The following is a 19372-nucleotide window of genomic DNA, read 5'->3' on the forward strand; positions in this document are numbered from 1 at the left end:
CGGGGACCAGGGTGAAAAGAACAGCATGTTTTAGAGCCCAGAGCTAGGAACCATTAGAGCATCTGGAACAGTTAGTGGGACAGGGGCGTTACAATTAAATAAAAATGGGTGATTACAGAACCGTTCCCTGGCTCTGACATACACAAGGGCAGTCGCAGCACATGCTTGCGCACGCAGTTAAGGGGATTCCTCTCCTACAGGCCCGGAATAAATGGGGTTTTCATCGGGAAAGTCTGAGGTCGGCGCCACTGCCATGCGCAGGACGGAGGAGCGCGGCTGCCCTTTGCCAGGACACGGTGCAGGACATCTCCCACCAGAGGTGACGAGCAGCTCTGGTGAAAGGAGTGACATTCCTCGGGGCCGGAGAGGCACCGGGGACCTGGAGGAGCCAGAACACGGCAGCAGTGGGTCCCGCGCAGCCACAGCTGAGCCTGCGCCGCCGCAGCCACTGCCGCAGCCCTCTCCCTGCACCCACAGTGGGAGGCTCCCACCCTGCCAAGCTCCCCGACCCCTCCGAGGGCGCGGGGTGTTCAGCCTTGGCTGTGAGTTTGCAGCTGGGATGGACATTCTGAGCCAGAAATACAGCTTTCTCTTTTAACAAGTCCCTTAGGAGCACCCGTGCCCCGTCCCTCCAGTTCCTGCTATTCAGAGGGAACTGGCAGGACTGGACAGCGCAGCTTTTGCAGAGATACACAAGTCCTGCAGAAAATATCCTACTGTTCAAGGGCCTCAGCCCTGTCCCCTGAAATATGCTGTTTTCATTAAAGCAGTGAAATCGGATTTCAAAAAACCCAGGCTTTGGACAGTGGCCCTTGATTTGGGCCTGATGAACAAGATCCAGAAGCAAAACAAAGGCTGTTTCCACAATGGTTGGAGGGAAAGGGAACCGGTCCAATTGCAAAACTTGGATCCTGGCACCGAGGAAGTCTTTGTGTGCAAGACCTGTGGCAAGGGATGGCAACGACTTTGGGAAATTCAATACTCGCCCAGCTCATAAACAGAAAACAAGGAAAATAAACTTGGGCAGATGGGAGGAAGCAGAGAGCCAAGATGTGGATTTCTGCTGGGCTGGAAAAGAGCCCGTCTGTCCCAGGCAGCGGGTCCTGGGCTCAGCGGCTGCCGAGGCCGTGCTCGGGGTGCTCGGGGCCGCGGCACTGGGCACCAGGCACTGGGCACCAGGCACCGGGCACCAGGCACCGGGCTGGGCAGCTGCAGACGCAGGAGGCAGCAGCCACCTCTGCCAGGGGTGCCGGGATGGAGGAGAAGCTGCGGGGAGTCGGGGCGGGAGGGCCATGGCGGGGGTGGCACGCAGGAGCCCCCACCCCGCGAGATGGGAGCAGGGACGGTGGCAGGGACGGTGCCTGCTGCGGCTCGTCCCGGTGGCGTGGTGGAGGGGAGGGCGGCAGATTGCATTGTGCCAGTTCGTGTGGAAGCTGGAAACACTTGGCTGTGGTGGTGACAGGGGTGGGATGACAATTCGAATAGAAAAGAAAAGAAGTTTCTCTGCCAGCCTCCTCCTGGCACACGTCGGTGCGCGGTGCAGCCGGATCCCTCCTGTAAACCCTCGCGGTTGTGCAACATCCCGGAGCAGCTCCTTGTCTTGGCGTTGCCACCTCTGGCTGCCTGCCCACGGCTTCTCAGCAGAGGAGAGCCAGGACCTGCGTGCTCGGTGCCCGGGGTGGGAAGTGGAGCCTGTTTAGGTTAAACCATTCACCGTACGTGCTGTGTGGCAGAAGAGCAGCCCCACAACACGCGTCAGACACGGACGTGATGGCCGGGGGTGTGACAAGAGCAGGGAAGGGCTGTGATGGGATGAGGGCAGCAATTAAAGGTTCAGTGAAATAAATGACTTTTGAAAAAAACTTTTGAGAAACAGAGATGATGACTCCACAAAGCCTCAAATCCACTGCCAGACGATGCCGCCTTGTTCAAAAACACAAGAACTAACTGTTCCCTCTTGGCCACAGACAAGAGGAATCAGTATTTAGACCATTTATGGGCCACAGAGGGTCAGCAGAGATATGAAATCTGTGGATTCATTGAATTCCCTCATTACCACAACCCTACATTTGCAATTACAGATTCATGAAGCTCAGCATCCCGCCTGCCCCCGAGCACTGCCTGTAAACCCGCTGCATGCGCTGCCCCAGAGCCGTGCCGGCTGCCCCCGTGCCATGCCCCGCACCAGCCTCAGCTGCACCTCGGGCTGGCGATGAGACACAAGAGGTTCCCCAAAATCTGGTGCTGCGCCACTGGAGTGTCCCCAGCTGCCCGGCCGGCCAACGCTGCAGCAGCGTGCGTGTAGGGAAAGCCTACAGTATTTTTATGTTCTGACAAATTTTCATTCCTTTGGCTCAGAAAGACAAACTGCGTCCTCCCCTCACATCAGGAAATTATCATTGTTTATTTCAAGTTTTAAACTACCGGCTCATAAAAGAAGAGCAACCAAGAGCAGAGAAGCATGTCTGAGCCGCGTGCACTTGAACGCAGCACCAATGCCTGCGCGGCACCGGCCTGGCACTGCCAAACCCACCAGTGGGACAGGGCGTCCCCAGGGCCGGGGAGTGGGGGACTGGCAGAGCATCCCCAGCCGGCACCACTGCCCGGGACCCCAACCAGGTCCTGATCCTGTGTCTGCGCACAGGCGGCTTCAGTGCCTGGGGCAAGGGGCAGCTCCTGGCCAGCCCCAGACCGATGGGAGTCCCTGTCCTGATGGAGCCTTTCCCTGTTTAAACCAGCAAAGACAAGACTAAAGAAATCCAAGCCAGCCACCTACTGCTCCTCCTTGGAAATTCATAGAAGCATCGTTGGCCTGACCTTCCTTTCTGACAAAGAATGGCATGAGAAATACTAGTGATAAAATACAGCATATACTTTGTTGGAGAAAAAAAAATCATAAATCAGTACGAGAAGCACACTTGAAACATTATTTTAGAAGAATATGTCAGATACACTGGCCAGCCATTAAATTTCACAGGTTCAGTTTAAGAACTTCAGGAGATTGCTGGCATTGCCTGAAAGGGAGAGGAAAATTATAAACACATGTTAGGGGCTCCGAGTGAGATGCAGAAATCTGGAAGATAATCCTTATTGCTCTTCAAGATATAACCGAATAGCCACAATAAAGAATTCCATTCACCTGCCTGGAGAATGACTGACTGTAACCTTTAATGCCAGCAAGATTAAAAACATTTCTGTAGGGTGAGCAGATCAGATATTTTGTGATGGCCGCGGGTTTGCTCAGACCTCATCTGGCCTTCTTGAGCCCACACTCCACCCGCCAGCTGATCTCCTGTCGCACCACTAGTCTGCAATGTTGCATAGTTGATCCTGCAGCTGCAAAGGCAGAGATTGCACCCGCGCCAGGCGGGACCCCCGGGCGGGAGGTGGGCACCGAGGTCAGGGTCACCTTCGGCCACCACTGCCTGCTCGGCTCCTCCTGCCGCAGCGGCTCCCCAGCACCTGCGCCTTCCTCCTCGCCCGGCCTGTGCCCCCGGCAGCTTCCCTGGGAGGCTCTGGCACAGGAGCCTTCCTCTGCCTCCCTTAGAAAATAAGCCAGCGCACGGCATGCGCTCGGAGTGTGCCCGGAGCAGAGGTGAGCTGCAGTGCCGCCGAGCTCCACTCCACCCTGACAGCCATCGCCACATGCTTGCTGTCACACGGATGCTGCGTCCTGCCGGCAGCAAGAGTTTGCTCCCACCTGAGCTGCTCGGGGCTGAGCTCAGCACCGCCAGCCGCTGGTTTCTGGGGGAAGGCAGAGAATCTCCGGCTGGGGTTATTCACCACCCATCTTGCACCTGCTTGGGGAAACAAGGTGTGCTGCAGTGCCAGCTCCCGGGGTTGGGGCAGGGGGTCCCGCTCCTCAGCTGCCCCAGAAGGTGCAGGCATTGTCACAAAAACCTCCTGCCCAGCCCCAGGTGCAGGTGATGCCGAATGGCCTCGGAGCCAGGGGAGCACCAGGATGTGGGATGCTGTGCTGAGGGAGCACCAGGATGTGGGATGCTGTACCGGGGGAGTACCAGGATGCGGGATGCTGTACCGGGGGAGCACCAGGATGCGGGATGCTGTACCAGGGGAGCACCAGGATGCGGGATGCTGTACCAAGGAAGCACCAGGGCACAACTCTGGAAACACACCCAAGAGCACCACAGGTCCGTGCTCACTCCTGGGAATAAGGATCTCAACTGAGTGGTGATGTGTGGAAGTGAAGCACTTGGAGCTCAGCGATGTCCGTGTAGACACAGTGGGAAAGCCAAGGAGCACCGTCTGCAGGGGCTGCAGAGCTGGGAGCCTCTGGATCCAAGGAGATTGTTACTATACTTCAGATTATATAAATAACTCACTGAATAAAACCACATGTGACCACATTCTGTTCTCCATCCCTCAGTGCTCTGCCGACAGCACACAGGCTCTTGCAACACTTGTTTACTAGGGAGACTGTATATAAAGTGAAAATAATTTGCTAGGTCTTATGTTTCCACTTTAATTCTCAGTGTATAAAAAAAACCTGTGAATTTGCTAATGGGCTTTGAAAATGTATTTTTAAAGCTAGGGCAGCATGAGTCGGTGAGTTGTTACAAAGGATTACAGAAGGAACAAGGTTTGCTAGAAAAATTATTCCCTTGAGAAAATCTGTAACAGCTGAAAGGCCAGGGCCTGTTTCTCTCCAAGAAAATAAACACTTTTCTGCATCCAAAATCAAGCTTCATTTCAGGTATGAAGCAAGCTTGTTTGTTCTCTGGTGTTTATGTACTTCCCATAGGCTTTGGTGTTTAGTTTAACATGTTTGAAGGCCAAACATACACTCACAAATTCACTCTACAAAGGAAGATTCCTGTTGCATCTTTAAAGCACACTTTTGGACAGAGATAAATGGCTACGAGCGTTGGGAACGCTAGAGCCAGATGGTCAATTGAGATTTCTTTGTACGTTTCTGTATTTCACTCCAGAGTTGATCTTGCATAAAAAATATTTTCTTAGCATTTGCTATGACTTGCAGACCTGGGGAAACCTCTGGAGCAGAAGGATTTGCAAATGGTCTGCTCTGAGGGGCCACAAACCTTAGGCTCACTTCTGCCTGGTCACTAAAATCTACGTGCTTTGGGTTTTTTTGTACCCAGGGCTAATTCAGAGCTTTTGATTTGCTGGGTTTTCTTGTTAAACAATGTCCACGTCGAAGGGAGCAGCCCCTCCTGTGCACTGGGAATGGGGAATCTGGTGTGAGCTTTGCACTTCTCTGGGTAGTTAATTGGTATTTCTCATTCACAGCCTAAACCTCTGGCGAGTTGGTGAACGGACTCTGAAATTCTCCACAAACATTTGCTAATTCTTCCTCCGGCAGCCAGGAATACAGGGAGGGAAGGCAGTAAGTGATGATCAAATTCATAATTTTACAATTTAATTTTACAAAGTCTGCTGGGGAAACACCATTTTCACACTCTGCCCCACGTCGATGTTTGGGCTCACTGCGGAGGGCTCCCCGGCAGCTGTCCCCCTTCCCCCTCACTCCTGTGTTTCCCATCCCTGGGAGCTGCATCCATCCCTGGCGCGGTGATGCAGCGCCCGCAGCTCCATGCAGGATCAGATTTCCGGTTGCAATAATTTAGCACATCTCCTGCCTCCGGGCAGTTATGACGTTTTCCCCCTTTCCATAGCCACCTCTATGTCTGCTGTGAGCGTGTGGGTAATGTGCTGGATTTTCTGGGCTGCTGTAATTAGAAGCAGGCGCGACTGCTGATCTCTGCACCTTGGGCTAATGGGGGAGAAGGAGTTAACTGATCCTGCGGGATGCAGGCTGCAATTGCCACTAGGCTTGTCGAAGATGAATGAGCTTTTAAGGACTGCAAACTTCTGAATGGAGAAGGGAGGACCAACAACAGCACCGACTTTTAAACACCAGCAACCAGTGGCAGGAGCACATATGGAGGCAGCGTGGCTCAGCTTGAAATAAACCCTGGAGGTGTCAGGGCAGCGGATAAGGACTGTGCTGGCAGTGTGAAGGTGGAAAAGATGAAATTCTGGATGCTGGGGAAACAAACAGCGCTGCCAGGCTGGACGTGCGTGTCAGCCTCGCTTCCCTGTTCCAGCCGGAGGACCCCAAGACGCTGTGCTGGGGTTGACTAACAGATGCTGGCTGGTTTTGGAAAGGCCATCCCGGGCTGTTGCAAAACAGCTGCCGCTGCATGGCTCCCACCAGGGACACAGCTCCAGCCAGGGCTCCTTTGAGCCCCGCTGCAGGAACCCGGTGGAGAAACAGCGGAGAAAACCAGAAAAACCAGGCGCAGGGTTTGACTCTTAGGGGAGTACGGAAAGGCTGCCCCCCCCCCGGGACCCCGCAGGCGCAGAGACTGAGGGCTGCTCCCACGAGCACCCTTGGCAGGGACTGCCGATGGTGTCCCGGCAGGGAGGGAGGAGACCCCCCCGGGGAACACGGTTTATAAAATACTTCTCGCAAGGCAGGATGATTCCCTGGCTGGGAACCGTGCGCGGGCTGTGCCTTGTGTCCCCCCCAGGCATGGTGGGCTCACCAATGGGCACCGCGCTGCCCTGCGCTTCCACCGCCCCCGCACCGCTGCCTCCTCTCCCCCGGGTCCCGTGGCACAGAGCAATAGAGGGGACTCGCTGTGGCATTGGCCCTGACTCCGAGCAGCTTTTGGAGACCCAAGCAGCAGCGGACACGTTTAAAGCATTGTAAATAATCCTGCAAACAGCTCCATGGGGCAGGGGCAGCGGTGCTGGTATGGAGGAGCAACGGCTAAGTTTAAACATCTGGTTCTGTGAATTCCTATATTGTAATAAAATAAGTCTTCCCACAGATTTCACGTCATCTTTGTCTGGGCATCACTGAGCTGTGAAGGGAGAAACTTTTTTGTGGTTTTCAGAGGAACAAAGAGACAATATGCATCTGGTGAGGTGTCCTGGCAGCCTCCTGCGCTCGGAGCCGGCATCTCGCGCTGGCAGCATGGCCCCGTGTCCTGGGACGACAACTGCCTGACACACCGTGCCCCAAACGGCAGAGCCTGGAGGGAGACCGTGGTCTCCAAGGCCAGGGGAGCGCGAGGTAACCTCGCTGCGGCCCCCAGAGACCACGTACAGCAGCCCCTGAACAGAAAGAGGCATGGGGAAAATGCCTGCAATCTGGATCCCACCTTTTTGGCCCCTGTCCAAATGAAAGGGCAACAAAGAACATACAGCAAACTGGCTAAAAGCTCACGGTCTTAATGAAGTCCAGAAAGGACCGTTCCCTGCGGCTCACCCAGTCCCCTGCACATCGCAGCCTCAGCACCTCCCTGTGCAGCCGTGAGTGTGCCAGCGCAGGTCTGACCTTGCCCAGGGCACGCAGAGCTCCATGTGCCGCCTCTGCGGGCGTTCCTGCCGTGGCAGCATTGCTGATTTCTCACCCAAACGGCCTTCAGGAACGGAGAGATTGCTTTTTGGTCCCAGGGGAGCCAGGAGCACCCGACGCCTTTTAGTGGAGGGAGGGATGTGCTGATCTGGGGTGTGATGCTCAGTGCTCAGTGCCTTCACACGTGGGAGGACAACCGCTGGGTGCCCCAGAGCCGCCAGACGGCAGCTGCCCGCAGGCTTTGCCCAGGTGCTTGTCGTTTTCGAAAAGTTCCCCTGCAAAAAATGAACCTGCTGGAACAGGTGGTTCGGCAGAGGGAGCGGGCACAGAAACCTGCCGGGAAATTAACAGTGCGAAGCTGATCGGATCATGTTTTGCATTAAGCACGGGGCTGTCTCTGCTCCCTGGGAGCAGACCCGGAGCCGTGCGTTCCCAGACTCGGGCAGCAGCACACGCATCCCCTGGGCTCCTCCCTGCACCGCTGTCTGCAATGTGACCCCTCAGGTGTTCTTTGCCTTTGATTATTGCCTCCAAATGTCGCGATGTGAGTGGGCTCCAGCTGCCCGGCAACTGTCCAACCTGCCCGCGTCCTTTGAGGACAGGCGACTCTCCAGCATCAACGAAACCACAGAGAGTCCCCTTCTCCTCAGCTGGGTGACTCTTGGCAACACAGCCTGTAACACATCACGCCCGCTTTGTTTATTCGGAGGGAGGCATGTTTAAGAGACCCTGGGCTTATCTTAAGTCCACCACTTGTGCAGAGGAGAAAGGCCCAGGAGTCTGCTGAAAGTCAGGGGGACGTTTGGCTGCAGCCGCTCCTCGGGGCTGATGAATGGCTGATGGGGGAACCTGGCGGGAAATGTGATGAACTCGGCTGTAAATGCACACAGATGAAGTGGGTTCAACGAAACCTGAGCATTTCGAGGAGGGGAATGTGACCCCCACTCCCTCAGCCTCCCCGAGGGCTCCCTGCCCCTATTGCCTGGCACACACTCGCATGCGTCCCACTGAAGAGAGCGGAGTCCACAACCATAAATCTTCAGGAGCCATTTTTCTGTGGGACTAGATTCCATTTAGTCCACAGGCTTACTGTTCTGTTTGGGAAAAGGGATTTCATTCCTTTGCTTCTTTTTGTCAGGATGGATTTACTGATCCCAAACATGTTCCTCACACTTTATTTAGGGCTTAATATGCATCATTTACATTGCCGAGCTGTCACCAGCCTGTCTGAGCTATATGCGCAGGCAGGCAATGCATTTCCCTTGCCCCATTGCTCTCCCTGCCAGATGTGGAGCTGTGAGGATAAAGCAGCTAGGAGATCCCTTGATAGATACAGTTTGCCTTTTGGGGGGCTGCTGCTTATCCCTCTCCATGCGGGGACCAGGCAGGCTCAGCAGGAATGGATATCGTCCTCCAGCGACATTCCCAGGAACAAGTCACCTGTGACATGATGTTCTCCAGGAGAGAATTCCATCTTCTCATTAACGGATGCCAAGTGATGGCTCTTGAGCCCAGCAAAAGCTCGCAGAGCTCTGTCTGCACCTTTACTGAAGATCCCCCCAATGCTGATAGTGTTCATGAGACTGTTCACAACTGCAGGCAATTTAAGTACGCTTTCCTGAATTACAGGAGTTACAGAAATTCCAGGTCATTAGAGAGGGTGCTTACGAAAATAGAGGTGGCATCTAAATATATAATGAAAAAGAGCGAAGGACGGGGACAGGAGGGACATGAGGCTCATGGAACCCCTTACATTGGCCTCCCCGCTTCGGTGGCGGCTTCCCGACCCTCTCTCCCCGACAAGGACCCGCTCTCCCATCCTCTCCGGTGCCAGCTGATGGAGCTGGGGAACCCCCTGGGGCTCTGCTCCCACACACGGGTGTTTGACACCTGCTTCAGTCCATGGAAAACTGATCATTTGTCTAGGCTGGCCATAACTGGCTGTCTGATTTTAGCCATCTAGCTCTGCAGCAGGGCTCCTCGCCTTTGGGCGGTCTACAGTCGCTTGAGGCAACGCCTCGCTCAGCCAGCAGTGCCGCAGCCAGCCGCGCCGGCAGCCTGCCCTCGCCAGCCGGTACCGGTCCCCATGTCACGGCTGTGCCCAAGACAGACGCATAGGAAGCACCGTGCTGCTGGCACGGCTGTCCACCCCAGGGCTGGCGGGGATGAGACATTTCTGTTGGTTGTTTCCCATGAGAAAAGCCTCCTCCACTTCTCCAGGGACCATTTCTATGGCTGAGATTGTCCCTGCTCAGGGCTGTCCCTGCTCAAGGATGTCCCTGCTCTGGGATGTCCCTGCTCCTCACACACCTTCGCCGAGAGCAGCAAGCCCACCTTCTCCAGGCCCCGTCTCCTCCTTCGCAGGCCCCAGCCAGGCGATTTAGGGGAGTCTGCCTCCCTATCCCGCACCCAGCACAAGGAACAGGGAGAGACCCTGAACCTCTCCTGCCCCAGAGCCGCTTTCCACCTGAAAGGAACCTGTGGTTTCATCCAGGTCCTCGGGAACTGAACTGCTGACCCCTGGGAGCTCTGAAAGCAAAAGGAACCGCGGCGTGAGCATGATAGATCCCTGATGATAGCACAGGAGGGGAAACACAGGCAGGATTTACATTCTGTCCCTTACGAATGGTTTGGCTGATATACTAAAAGCCGGATGGAGCATAAAAATGGAATTTATTCTAATTAAATGGTTGCAAATGTCATACTACATTGAGCCAGAAAGTTCTCCTGCACGCAACAAATGGAATTTACGCTTCTAGAAAGCGTGCAATTTTACCTGCTACTGCCCAGGAAGGACATTCTTGTCCCAGACTTCTGAGTTCAAAAATGAAGAACAAAAAGCACCACTTTGTCAGGGTGCCAGGATCTATCCAGAAAGATATCAGAAAGTCAACATATACTTTTTCAATTAATTGAATGAGCACTGTTTCTTTCCAGGTGAACAGCAAAATTACCTGCAGATGTGACTTTAACAGCAGTTGTTAACATTTAACATTTGCCCTGCAGCTCAAAATCACTAAATCGTGAAATGAAAGGAAAATCAGGCTGGTGACTAGTGGGTGCTGACATTGGCATGCCTCAAAAGGAACAGACTGAAATGGGGAGGATCTCCCCTCCAAAAGACGAAGCCCTTCAAGGCTTTTTGAGTGAGGACCCCGAATCAGAGACCCCAGAGCCTCGGGGCCCAGGAGGAGGGAGCGCCTCACAGGCTGCCCTCCGTCCACGGGCAGAAGCAGGAGTCCCCTTACCCCGCTCTTCTTTGGACAAGGTCCTCTCCAGCCCCAGCAGATGCTCTGCAGGAGGCAGCTCTCCTTTCTGGGGATTCCCGGAGCGGAGCGCGGAGCTCAGTGCCCCGGGGCATCCCCGCCGAGGCGAGGGCCCCCAGCCAGCACCTGCTTTTTTTAAGCACATGGCTGGTCTGACTCAAGATAACTGGATTATCTTTCTGCCTGCTGTTAAATATATATTAAAGTTAAGCATGTTTGGCCTGGGTCGCGGCACTCAGCACCTTGCGGGTCTGTGCACGCTGTGGGAGGCACGGGCTGGGGCTCTCGGTGGACACTCGGGCACCCGGCAGCTATCATCACACGTTCCTGTACATGCGGAGCCTGTTTAAATCAATGGCTTGTAAATGCAAAGCTCCATCTCCAGTTACTACTCCTCTGCATCAGGCAGTCCCCTGCTCTACATGAGATATGTTTCAAATGATAGCATTTGTCTTTAATAAATGGTCACTCCATAAACTGCCTCCTATGGGAAACCTGGGGTTTGTAAGTAAAACCTGATGTTTCCATTTCATTGTAATGCGCTCACTCTAAGATGAATACCAACTCATCCTCTGTTTAATATCAGCCTAAGGTGTGCAGTGAGTTTGTATTACTATTTATGAAATTCATATATCTAGGCTTAATCTGTTTCAGATCCCACAGCTGTGTCTGCATCAGTGTCAGCTTGACCTGAAACTGGGATGTTCTTCTTTTGCTGGAGTCAGTGGCATCACCACCATCCAGAGGAGGTAAGGAGCAAAGCTCCTTCCATGGCCACAGAAAGTCTGACTGTGGATTGGAGGTTGTTCAGCCAAATGTTTGCCTCAGAATATCTTCTGGGATGCTATATTTTTAAGGCCCAATCTGTCTGTTCTCATCCATACTCTAAATAGGAATCTGAGATGCATAAACAGTTTTCACATGACATGTCAGAGCAGCGCTGCATGCCACGGTCATGCACACGCTGTAAATCTGACAGACAGACCACCGCACCGCAGGCTGCAATACTCAGCGTCTCCGTGCTTCCCTGTACGCCACCCACATACCTCCAGCCGGAAACACCCCATTCTGTACGCGTGCCACTTGGATCCCAACACACTTCAACAGAAAAATGCTTCGTGGGTAAATGACAATTTCTCAACCATTCAGTAGACATCTCTCTACAGCATCACTCTAAAATATTGCTTGTCAAGTACAAAACTCATCCAGAAGATAACAAAGCGGCCCAGGTAGTGAGCATGTCTGCATCCTTCCTTGGCTTAAACAACTGTAAAACAGGCACTGAGCGATCCCTTGAATCCAAGCCTCATGTTTCATGCCGTCAGTCATGTTCCAGTGCTGCGTCACTCAGATATTTCTCCCTAAAGCAATGAGATAATCTCTGTCCCATGAGAACTGCCCTGCTGGTATCTCCTGCAGCTTGCAAGGGGAAGCAGAGTGCTGCCTCACCTCCTGCTAAACTTTGCGGAGATGCCTTTTCTGACTCTGTCTCACTAGGGACTGAAGATAACCTCAAATAACCCCAAATAACCTCAAAAGGTTTAGAAATCAGGTTCAGGGAGGCCCCGTTGATTTGTGTCACTGCTGGAGAAAGAAGAGAAGGTATTATTTGAAGTTGTATAGAGTCATAAACAAATGGACGAGAAAAAATATAGGTTTTAGCCGGATTGCTCTGCTCCCCCCTTTTCCAGGGCTACTAAACAAATATCACCACAGCAGAGTAAATGAATGAAACCACAGAGCAATTAGCCTTGCGGGTGCGGGGCAGCTCTGCTGCTGGCGAGCACAGACACGCCAAGGTGGCAGCTCAGCATCGCCTCGGCCGGGGAAAGCGTCTGCAGGGACCCCTTCAGCGTGTTCACTCACAGGACGCACTTCTTCCACAAATCCCTGGTCAGAACCTGTAGTTTAGTTCATAGCAAATGCCCTTTGGGGATGGAAAAAAGAAAAAAGCGAGACTGACCCATTTGAGTTCCATCTGGTGGAGTTTATAACTGTTCTCCTTATAATTGCCAACAGACAATGTGAATTGCAATTAGCTAATTGCTTGCTAACTTTCCGTTCTAATAATAGTCATGTTCCAGAGTTATACAAGCTTGGAGGCTGCTGCTGTTCCCTTGCAACTGGCAATAATAAATAATACCGTATTCCCTCAGCATTGCCCTTTCTTCCAAGTTTTATCCCCATGCAAATTGCTCCAGCATGTACTAATCCCTGACGGGATGGCAGAGGCATCAACAGCATTTATTTGTAGTTCATTGCACTGGGAGCGTTCAGCACTTGCACGATGATGTGGCACCGCGAAGCTGCGACTCCCGTGCGCCACTTGTCCCTTCTGCATGGCCAACACGGTGGGTCTGGGAGGTGCCTCTCGCCGGGGCTGGGCAGCAGGACCAAGTGCTCTGCATCCCTGGGAACCCAGACCTCCTGTCAAGATGTGTTTGGTTTCAGGTTTTTGGAGTTTTAGGGGTTTGGGGTTTTTTTTTTTTTTTTGCTTTCTCTTTGCAGGATCAGAAGTGGCCCTGGCCCCTGTAGTGACATGTTTTATTACCAGTAGCTTCAATAATGTCAGCACAGACCTAAACTGGAGCTCTAGAGAACACGCACTCCCCAGCAATGGAACAAGCTGTACAGTGTCACTGGAGCGGCGACAAGGGGGGCCCTGGATCGCGGCAGGGCTCCCGGCGGGGACGGGGGTCACCTGGGTGCCGACCCCCAGCGTCCCCAGGGTGGGGGGCGCGGGGAGCTCCCTTCCACGTGGGTGAACTTTCCTGCACCCCTCTCTGGGCTTCCTAATCTCCAGCTTGTCACTGCTGTGCAGATGCAGCTAATTGAGAAGCAAAGCAACAGCCTGATCCAGCGAAGTCAACGCCAACGAAATGAGCAACAGCATTCCCTGGCGCGCGGGGAACTACTGAACGCAGACCTGCCAGCAGGCTGACATCTCCAGAGCTTACAGACTAATCTTATTAAACTCAACCAAAAAGCCTTTTAGACTTGGGGGAGTCATGTCCAGCAAAAGCTGGTCTGGATTATTCCCCTGGTGCCTCCGGGGTTTTTCCACGTCGCTGGCTCCCCGTCTCCCCGCGCCTCGGGCAGGGGGACATGGGACCCCCAGCTGCCAGGCACGATGCAGTGTGGGAGCGGGAATGTCGGCACGACCCCCACCGCTTCGGGGGGCTCAGCCCACCCAAAGTCCCGACTTCCACAGATGTCACTGACACAAATGGCAGCAGAGGTTCGTTTTCAGGTTCCTCATGAGCAGAACGGTTCTGTCGCTGCCTCAGATGCCCTCCCAGCCCCATCCTCCAGAGAAATCAGCCGCCGGCTCTCCGGCTCCAGAATGGCTTCAGTTGCTTCTCCTTCGCGCACAATTAGCTGGACTTTTCCATCCTTTACTTCTCCCCTCCTCTGCTCCTGGCAGCTGACTCACGGGTAGGTTTATTAAGTTTAAAAGCACTCATTGTGAAAGCCACACTCCAGAGCCCCATCTTCCCGCTTGCACATCCTGCTCTCTCCCTCTTCCCCGGGGTTTGGGCAGAGAGGTACCGAAACCGCACCATGAAACAGTTCTCCTCAGCAAAGCCACGCCAGGTGAGCTCTCCCTCGCCTTGCACAACAACGTGGAGATTTCTTGAGGGAGGAAAGCTCTGTGTAGAGAACTGGCCTGGGCAACTCAGGATACTGCTTTCAGCGTTTTCCCCTGTCTCGAGCTTGGCGTCTGCAGGTATTTCAGTCATTTCCAGGTTCTTGCTCTCCTGTGCACCGTACGCCCACGTACGTCCTCCACACCCCACACCGCCAGACATTTTTCTCAGTGAAACTCTGGGATTCCTGTTCCCCAGCCCTCTGAGAACGGCTGCTAAGCAGAGGCCGATTTGCAATGCCCAGGAATGAGTGAAAATTTCAAGGTCCCTTGAGCGTGAAACAGCATAGAAAAGCCAACTACAATACATTGCAAAAAATCATCATAGATGGCAAATTAGGCCGGGTTTTTGAATGGCAGGGAAAATCTATCATTGCAACAGACTGGAGGGAATGTCAAACCCATTGATCTAACGACCATCTTTAAGTGCAGCCTGTGTAAATCAATGAGACCTTTACAATTCCTGATGGGCAAGCCCCTCATTTTCTATTTTGCTTTCAGGACCAGCTCTGTTCAAACTTCTCAGTCATTTCAGTTCCTCCATGAGGAGAGGGAGATGGTGGAGCCCACTTTTGAGGGTAACGTGTAAACAAAAGAAATGAATAATGGTATTTTATTTCTCAGACACCCAAAGCAATAGAAAACGTAGGACTTATTCCAGAACCACGATTCCTCTTCCATTACAGTGGAGCCACTCATTTGTTTTCAAAACAAGGATGTGATGTTTCTCTGCCAGTGAAAGCACAAAATAAGACTGCTGTCACTGCTGTCCTCTCCCCATGGCTCAGGTGCACAAGGCAGCAGCAGTCTCTTCTTGCTCAAACAAAGTAGCCGGACACAACGAGCTGGAGCAATTCAGCCAAAGGAACAGCTTTGCTTACTTCTGCTTTGGCTTCCTCTGCAAATGTTTTTTCTCAGCACTGGTTGATGGGTTTCAGACTGAGGGAACATTAGGAAATGAAAGGGAGAAGGCTGTGACACATTGCACGCGGTGCCAAGGAATGGCGGTGACGCACGGCAGCTGGCGGGGACCCCGGGGCGCCCCTCGCCAGCGCTGCTGCGCGGAGCCACCCTCCCCGGGACCCTGCCGCCCCCGCCCCGGCTGTCCCAGCACGCCCACAGCCGCCCTTGGCCACTGCCTCCCAGCACCGGCTGCAGCTTCTCCGCTCACACCAAAAGCTGGGGGCGATCACCGGCCACTCCACACCTCCCACAGAGGTGACACTGGCCAGGGCTGAGGACAGGCGGCAGCGTCTGCGGCACCTCCAGAGACCTCCCCCTTAAGGGCAGGGAAGCGAGGCGGCAGGAGAGCTGCCTGGACCTGGCAGCTGCACAGCACAGCTTGTTCCCAGGGCCGACAGCACGTTGCGGAGCACAGCATCGTTTGGAGGCTCAGGGGCAGGCCAGGTCACGCAGAGTCAGGAGAGGGTGAGGCGTTACTGGACCACGCTGCCGTCTCAAGGGGAGCATCCCTTCTGCTGCGCCGTATGAGCTATTCCCAGCAGTCACTGCCAGGTGCTCTTGGAAATGAGGTCGTGAGTTTTGACCAGCTTGAATGCATCTCCTAACCTCAGGAGAAAAGAGAAAACGTCCTAATATGCTTAGAGCAGAGCTGAATCTGGTCTCTGGCTGACAAGTGGCCATGGACTATAGACAAAAATGCTCTAAAGCTGACTGCACCAAATGTTTCTTCTCCACCTAACACAGTTGTTTGGGATTCAGTTAGAAACAGAACTGCATCTTGTAGTTTTTAATAAAGCTCTTGGCGAACAGTTCAAACACTGGGGGGGAAGCGGGAGAGAGAGGTTGAATTTATGGGAGCAAGAGGAGATCATTTGCTTTCTTAGGAATTGGAAAAGATTAATGGTGTGCAAAGGCTCTTGGATTCATTCTTCACATAGCAGAATGGTTAGGAGACTTACCGGCTTGATGTTCTTCATTCTGCCTTCCCCAGGTGGCCTAGAGATCGTCTGGGCTGCGGAGAAAAAGGAAGAGGGAGCCGTCCCGCGTCAGCCCCCAGTGTGGAAGGCAGCTGTGGTACACTGGTGGACAGAGGAGCACCACATCTCACAGAGGCTTGTTTTGCTGTGAAATTAAGTAGCTACTTAATATTTCTGTAAGTGCTACTTGTGTGGGAAGGCGATGGCAACTGTGGAGCCGGTGGGAGCACAGGGCAACAAAGCAGGTTCGTCCTACCGACACATACCCGTCCCTGGAGCCCAGGCCACTGATGGCACAAAACTGTTCCACAACAAGAATCTGAACTTTGGGAAGGTCTCTCTCCTACCACCGGCATTTTGCAATCAACATGTTACATGCTAGGTGAATCCCAAAGTAAGGAAAAATGGAAGGAAAAAGACCAAGTCCCACTGAACAGCCCAAAACTTTTTTCTAATAGCCAAAACCAACCGCAAGCATCGCTGCACACGGAGTGCAGTGGGGAGGGATGAAAAGCCACTGGAGGCACATGGGGAACCACAGGACATAGCTTCAAGACAAGCCAGAGGCTGCGCTGGCGAGGCAGTCTCCAGGACTAAACTGGCTCGGGCATTTCTTCCAACCTCACAAATCTTATCATCCCACCGGACTTTGGGATGACAGACAGCCCTTTTCTTCAGAGGCCCATGCCAAACGCAGCCTTTATGCACAAACCGTGAGGCTGCATGCAGCCCGACACACCCAACACCAAAGACAGGATGCACAGGTCACCCAGAGAGTGTGAGCGAAAGAAGGCACTGACCATTTATCCCTGCCTTAAGTAACTGTCATCTCCCCAAAACCAAAGTTACACTGGAAACTAGATGGGAGGATGGGCAGACAAACTCGTTTTCCATTGTTGGGTCACCATCAGAGGAACATGGAACAGGTCTCCTGATTTCTCCATGCTGCTGTAGCTGGGAAATTGCAAGCCAACACCTCTGCCCCTTGGCTGGGTACAAGTGCAGTACTGAGTGTTTTCAAGATTGCACAGGCAGCCATGCAGCATAGTCAGCTATGGAAAATTAAACTCCCATGCTATTTATGACTATCTCTTGTGCTCCAATTTGAGGGTAGAAGGGTGCAGTGGTGCTTAAAACACTGCATTTTGAGGCAGCAATGACTTCTCAGAAGGCCGTGACCAGTCTTATTTTTCAAATAATATTAGGAAATATAATGTTCGCTTTATCTGAGAATGAATGAGGAACTTGAGCAAAGCTGCTAAACATAAAAGTTCCTGGACATCTGGAAAGGATTAGTCAGGAAGGTGCTTGGGACAAGGAGTTCAGGCAAGTTCAAGAGACACCTACTGTAGATTTGTTTCCACAGAAGGAGGGAGGAGGAGTGAGAGGGTTGAGGGGAAAAGCAGGAAGGGAGGATTGAAATAAAACCTACGCGGGACTGGCAGATAAGGCGAGCGATGAGAACGGCCTCCATTCTGTGGAAGCGAGAAGTGCAGAACAGGCGGCCCTAGAGGGTCGGCCGGGATAGGAGGGGCTGCGTGTAGCAACAAGGGGTGAGCTGCAGCAGCGAGGAGCCGGGCAAATAACTGCTTGTGTCCATCTTTGCAAGCGCACGCAACGGACCCTGAGCTGAGCGCGTCCACACTGCAGGAAAGCGCATCCCTGCTTCTCAGCCAGATGTGTCCTCACTCAACGCACAGCTATCGGATTAGCAGATTTCGCCCCCCCTTGGAGCTCACCAACAACTCAAGAGGGCAAATGCTGTGATAAAGTCAAGAGCACCAGAGGAAGACTAAAGCGTAGATGGCCGAGCGCTAGGAACAGAGCTACCCATCCAATTAATGTAGATGGGAGAATGTTTTATTTCTGAGCGGGTAAGCGCTCACACAGCCTCTTGGGCCCCGCAAAATTGCAAAGGAGTTCTGCTTTAGGCCAAGATGAAAATCTCAAAGAATAAGCAGGAAAACCACCGGGACTTGTGAAACCCATGCTTGGTTTATTAAATGACTCACAAAACTTTTTATCACATATTTCTGCCTCTGACTCACTTTACACTGAAATTCAGGTGCCAAATCCTTTGCCTTTTTCCTAAGTGCAGACCATTGTAGAAAATTCAATTTTAAAATCTGTTTGAAACCCATGAGCTTATGGTGAAGCGGGTCCTCATTTCTGAAGCAGAACTGTGCAGAGACACCACTGCATCAGAAGCTAACTTTCACCCTACATGAAAAAACAGACTAGCCAGATAGAAGTCAGATGCTCTCTATAAATGTTCGTGGGTATTCAAATTTAGTAACTGATTTTAGTTTGTGCTTTCCCTGTAAGTGAAGAATAACTATTTTCAAATTAAGTTAGCAGGAGGTAAAGCTGAAAATCAAAGCGTGAGCTTTGTGTTTCCTGAAAAATTTACTTTAACAAGGTAGCTCCAGCTGCTAACCTTGTTTTATTGCATTCCTGAAAGACAGCTTTCTGTGCAAGAATACTTTAAGAGCTCTGCTCCAAAAATAAAGGTACTCTGATTTATTTTTATGGTTAGGTATATTTTACCAGTTAGCCTCAGAGCCCTCGATACTGCCCCTACGCGCTGGCCTTGCTCGGGCATCACACAGGCTGGAGCCCCCCGGCCCCACGCTCGGCTTCCCCAGGCAGCTGGAGGGGACCCCGCTGCCCGCCGGGCAGACGCTGCTGCTTTTCCACTCGCCGCCCTCCCGGCCCAGTATTCAGACAGACGCTGAAATCCTGCGCTGATGACAGCAGACGTGGCTTGCTAACGGTGGGCCATGTCACAGCTCAGTCGTGGAAAGCTCAGACACAGAAACAAACCCAGAGTGAGCCAGGGACTGCCAGGAGACGGCCGTCCCCTCAGGATGTGGAGGGGACACGGGGAGGAAGAGCAGTGCCTACAGTGGGCAGCCTGCCCCGGCTCCACGGAGCTGCGGGCTGGGACGGCACCGCCCAACTGTACCCCTGCCGCCGGCGCGCAGGTGTCTACCTCAGCCGTGCAGACTCCCAGGGATCAGCAGGGGAGATTCCCACTTGAGCGCTCTCAGGTTAAACGCTTGAAGACTGAATGCCCATCCTGGCTGTCTTCATGGTGGGAACCTTCGAACCCGCAGAGACTCCCCAGCGAATGCCGGCTGAAGGGTCTCACACGCATAAGGAACCATGTTCTTGT

This window comes from Vanellus vanellus, assembly GCF_965231255.1.
Source record: "Vanellus vanellus genome assembly, chromosome: 22".
Classification (NCBI taxonomy): domain Eukaryota; kingdom Metazoa; phylum Chordata; class Aves; order Charadriiformes; family Charadriidae; genus Vanellus; species Vanellus vanellus.